Below are 5,774 nucleotides of genomic sequence, written 5' to 3'. Positions count from 1 at the left end.
AACACAGATGTGGCTTTGCCCCAGTATGGATCCTCTGGTGTGTCTTGAGACTAGACATTTGGCTAAAGGCCTGTCCACACTGAGAACACTGATACGGCCTTTCTCCAGTATGGATCCTCTGGTGTTTCTTGAGATTAAACATTCGGGTAAAGGCCTTTCTACACTGAGAACACTGATGTATTTTTTCTCCAGTATGGATCATCTGGTGGTTCTTGAGATTAGACAATTGGCTGAAGGTCTTTCCACACTGAGAACACTGATATGGCTTTTCTCCAGTATGGATCCTCTGGTGTGTCTTGAGACTAGACATCTGACTAAAGTGCTTTCCACACTGAGAACACTGATGTGGCTTTGCCCCAGTATGGGTCTTCTGATGTTTCTTGAGATTAGACATTTGGTTAAAGGTCTTTCCACACTGAGAACACTGATGTGGTTTTTCTCCAGTATGGATCCTCTGGTGTGCCTTGAGACTGGACATTTGGCTAAAGGTATTTTCACAACTGGTGGTATGGGTCCTTTGGTGTTTCTTGAGATCAGTTGTGCCATTAAAGGCATTTTCACCCTGAGAACACTGAACTGGCTTCTCTCCAGTATGTTTCATTGTGTGCACGGTTAGGTGTGAGCGATTGTGACATTTATCTTTGTTTCTTTTTTCCTCAGTGTTCCCCCTCTTGTTAGATTCGATCCTTTGAATGTCTCCTGTAAGATTATTTTGAAAAGTTTAGCAATATCTTCACTGTTCCTCTCTACCAGGGATGTCATTTTTACAAAACAGATACATATTTTCGATATTCATTTTTATATATTGGTTATTTGCTAGAAATGTACTACGCATGAGAGTTAATTAAGATAAGTGTCTACCTATAGAATTTATGTAAATGTTAATATAGATACACAGACACTTTCTCTCTTTTGAATGTAACAGACTGCAGCTAGTATCCCATAAGTAAGGTATTCCACAGTTTCTCTGTTCTCTGATTAGGTCTTGCATTGTGAAGCATAAGTTAGCCATTCTCTAAAATTCAAGTAGTGTAACTACACATAACACATAACGATGAACAAGCAACTTACTTGAAGGAGAAGAGACATGCTGACCAAATTCATATAAATCAAATTCTATTTCATCTTTAATTTCCAGTGTTGAATACTCTTCTTCTTTCATGGTTGGTGACATATACATTTCAGTCTTGATTTCACATTCCATTCCAGACTTGTCTTCCATTGTCTGAACTGCAGACAAATATCCTTGTAGGAAATCATCAAATTCTTCTTCTTTTATCTCCTTCTTCACTGACATGAGCGGTTGTGATGGTTCAGTAAATCCAGACATTTCTCACTTAAATTCTGTTTTGGAAACAAAAAAGAACAACAGTAAAGTTGTACTGCTGGTGAATAACACATACAGTATACTTCCAGAGCATCCCAGTGCCAGCCTTACAAATGTGAGCTCATAAATCTGACTCTGTAGTGTAAATAATTCTTCTCTCTGACATATAAGCTTCCTGGATTCAAACCTAGCCAATCAGCTGAAGGAGCTTTTCGAATGCAAACTAGCAAGGCAAAGGATTATGGCCAGAGCTGAAACGGCAGCTGGACTTGGACTCAAAATAAATGGACCAAAAACCAAAGTAATGTGGGTAAACACCCAACAAGAAATATGGATAAACACGCGAAACAAGAAACAGTAGATATGCAGCTGTTAAGGAGGTAATGGAGCTGGATTGGTCACACATAACTAAGATACACAACAGTAATAACAAAACAGGCACTGACATGGAACCCACAAGGCAAACGGGGTAGAGGACGACCCAAAAACACCTGGAGAAGGAGCACAGAGCAGGAATTCAAGAAGAAGGGGCTGACGTGGGAACAGCTGGAGAGGATGGCTCAGGACAGACGAGGGTGGAAACAATTCATCAATGGCCTATGTTCCGAGAGGAATACAAAGGCCTAACTACCTATCTAACTCAACCTGCTGAGACTACACAAAGGAGTGTAGTTTGGGGGTGGGGTGGATGTGTGTCCTGAACGGTGATGGAGATGATGTACCTTACTTTAAGTGAATGTAACACTAGTAAATACAATTTACATGAATTAAAAAGGCTTTCTCTTTGGCAGGCCTCCAACAACACTTTGCCTGTACATCTATTGTGACTGGCATAGAAAACTCACAATTCTCTACTCACAATTCTCTCAGAGATGCTTGCTGACTGGTTCTTGTACTGCCCCTTGATCTTTATGTTCATACAATAGGATAGACACCTGGGGATGAGGCTGCGAGTAAAAGGAGAAAGAGAGAAGGTTACCATGTATAAACCTTTTTGCAATACAAATTTGTACACATATTTACTTTGCCCAATGTTAAGCATTACAAGTTGTAGACTGTGATACTGTAATAATGAGGAGCCAGTCAGCAAAACTTAACCAAGCAGAATGTACTTGGTCTGTGTGTTGCAGTGGGCTAGTCATGCTATTACACTTCATCATTTGCATCTTTCTCTTGCCAAGCTCATCTAAAGTCTCTGCCATGTGTGGTTTGTGATTGTGGACAGAGGTTCAATTGGGCCAGAGCGCTCCAGAGCTCAGCTCCGCCTCCTTAGGTCCACAACAAACCCCGTCGGAGCTCAGCTCCGTCTCCCTTATTGTAAAATAATCATACTTGTTAAGAAGGCTTCTCCCAAGCTGCATCCAGCAGTGCAGCCTGCGGTGTAGGCCACTCACTGGACCTTGTGGGGGGTCGTAAACTGTGGAATTACAATATAGTCCTTTCTGGGGATTCAACCATATCCCCTACTTTATAATACTACTTTTAATATTTTTTTATCTCCTGACTAACGCATCGCATATGACACTATATAACTCACAAGACTACTCGAAGACACTGTAGCCAATCAATGATATATGGAATTATGAGACGTGATAGGGCATTCTACTGATTCTCTCGTGAAGTGCACGTCAGTGAATGTCAAAAAATCGACAGCTACAATCTTTGATGATTGTTAAAATGGTTTTCTAAAGGAACTTTGTTGTTGTTAGTAAGCTGTCCACCAAATAGCCACCGCTAGAATGTGTGGAGAAGGTTAGTGTTTTATGATCTGTTTTTGCTGTTCAGACTGACATTTCAGCCTGAAACAACAAATTAACTAAGCTAACTTGAAGTACGCAGCCAAGCAGTTTAGCCTTCACTCAAAACAGAACCTAATAGCCAACTAGCTGAGCTATCCTAACCCAAAGAAAAAACATGACACCACTTTACGACAAAGTGCAGTTGAACTCGCATTAAGCGGCTAATTCATAGGGGGACAAGGGCATAACAAACGCCTATGATGGCCATTTTGGAAATTCATAATTTCTTAGTTCATTGACTGACAAAAGTGTTACCAAACTCAACTATTAGTTTTCCAATACTAACTTAAAATTATATTTTTGACAATACCAGTTTAACTAAAATACTAGGCTTATATGATGTATAAAGACATGTGTCCCTCTGTTGTGGTTTCAGCTCTGAATTACACAAAATATTTAAGTTCACATAGGCTAACTTAAGGTTGTTGGAGCAAAGTCATTTTGAAAAACTGTAATAGATTCCAATGATCCTGAAACAGGTGATGATATAGGCTACTGTATAAATACCAATGTCTGTTTTAATGATAGCTGCACTAATGTACTCATGAACATACATTTTATATTCTTCATGCAGCTTTGTTATGTGCGAATAATAAATACTTTTCATAATGTTGTTTGATGATATTCGAAAGATACATTGCCTAGCCTTTTTGTTTGAAAAAATATTCACCCCCTACGCATAAGAACAGGAAAAAGAGCCCCTTAAGTGTAATAATGCATTAATTTATAATGTATGTGAGAGCGATATAAATAAACATGCTTTTGAAAGATGACCATTGACCGCACACAATGGCTCCCACTCCTCACAAAAGCCAATTTAACCACTGATTGTGGACAATTTGTAGAATTTTCAAGGTGACAGTCATTGTAGTCTTATTTTGAAACTTCGAGGTTTGGATTTGAGAACAGGAAACTGTTCAAACGAGACTGTAGTTGTTTTGATGGACTACAATAATCGAAGCAAAATGCAGTCCCAAGTTGGCGGATACGTGGTTCAGCTCATTAGGGTTCGAATACGCCTTGGCAAAGTGCGGCGGCCAAAACAGACTTTTCACAGCTAATAATAATCACTCCGCGATGAAAGCGCATTGACTCGTGCTATATTGCTTAATCAAATCACATCTTCCAGCATCAAAACAGGAAATAAGTGATAAAGTAGTAAAGCCCGCCTGTTGCTTGATCTGATTGGCTGCCTGGGCCGAGTGTGACATTGATGAGCGGTGCGCTTCCCTGCCTTGCGCTGGAAAGTTGAGAATAGTTCAACTTTTAAGCGCACCTAAAATACGCTCCAAAGACGAAACGCGTGGTAGAGAAAAGGCGCACACGCAAAGCGCGCCAACCCGATAGGAATCACTGCATTTTCTAGCGTCCCGTTTTTAAAAAAAGGCTTATGTGTATTCGAACCCTTACGCGACATCATAACCAAACCAATGCGGATGGAGCGATCCCAGACCGTTTGTTCAGAGAAGGCAGCAATCAGTGGAACGCGTACAAACGGATGGCACCCAGGCTTAACATATATGACACAGGTCTAAAATATTCACCAATATCAGTAATTGTTCGCGTGTAACTGCGTTTGGAGTAGCCAGACATATAACTATCATCTCCACATATTAATTAACACCAACATACCGCTTGCCAAACAACGTTATTACATTACGGAAATCTCGAGTACATTCATATTACAAGAAAACAGACTTACAGTTCGTCAGTGACGCACAAGCGTGTCGGAAAGGAATAGGAAACAGGACTTCCACTAATAAGCTGTAAACAAACACGCAAACTATTGCCGTGCAGACTCCTCAGGCTACTGTACTGACCGAATGACCAGTAGGGTTCTTCTTCTTATTATTATTTGTTTTATGGCGGTTGGCAAGCAACTTTTAGTGTGCACTGCCGCCACCTTCTGTACTGGAGTGAGGAACTGAACACCCTGACTAAATCCTATAAAATAAACCTGTTTTTTTTTTCAGAAAATCTCCCGAGTTTCTCTGTAAAATGTTGGATATCTTCAATACAACTTTCTCTTCTTTCAGGAGACTACTAAGCACCTTTCTCTGCCTCTGATACCTTGGACACTGCTCTATTACATGATCTATGGTCTCTTGACTACATCCGCAAACACAGAGTCCATCAACATGTTTTTTTTTAATTTGACTAGGGTGTTATTGAGTCCCATATGTCCAAATCAATTTTTTTTGACAAGATGTTTTCCTCCTGATTATTCCTAACAGTCTCCTGCTACCCCCATCTCTTGTTTTTAATTTTGCAGAAATTCCTTCCTGTTGTTTCATGGTCCCACATGTACTGCCATATCTCCCCAGCCTTGCCCTTAATGATGCTTTTGACTTCTGTTTTACTGTGACGTTCAGTGATCTCTACGTCTTGCTTCAGTGCTGCCTGTTTTGCAAATCTATCAGCCAGTTCGTTACCTTCAACTCCCATGTGCTCTGGAACCCACCCAAAGGAAATACTGATTCCTGCCTTCTGCATCTGATTTGCTAACTGCAACACCTCATACACAATGACTGGTCTTGATTCAGAGTGCATGTTTTTTAGCGAGATTAGAGCTGAACTGGAGTCAGACCATATTGCCACACATTTAGGCCTATGAGTGTGTGAGTGTGTGAGCACCCATGCTATGGTGC

The 5,774-nt window shown here is 40.5% G+C and overlaps 1 long non-coding RNA gene across 1 annotated transcript; it reads right to left on the bottom strand.

The window, feature by feature from the left end:
- Positions 1-1,173: 1,173 nt before the first annotated feature.
- On the bottom strand, positions 1,174-4,937 carry LOC308373794. The gene is made up of 3 exons (XR_013968856.1): positions 4,829-4,937; positions 2,187-2,274; positions 1,174-1,344 (listed from the first exon to the last, which is right to left on the bottom strand). It is a non-coding gene; the product is annotated as an uncharacterized lncRNA (long non-coding RNA).
- Between the last annotated feature and the right edge of the window lie 837 nt (positions 4,938-5,774).

Source organism: Sprattus sprattus (assembly GCF_963457725.1).
Source record: "Sprattus sprattus genome assembly, chromosome: 12".
Lineage (NCBI taxonomy): Eukaryota > Metazoa > Chordata > Actinopteri > Clupeiformes > Clupeidae > Sprattus > Sprattus sprattus.
Note: the sequence above shows the minus strand (reverse complement) of the source record. Positions and strands in the feature narration are given on the sequence as shown.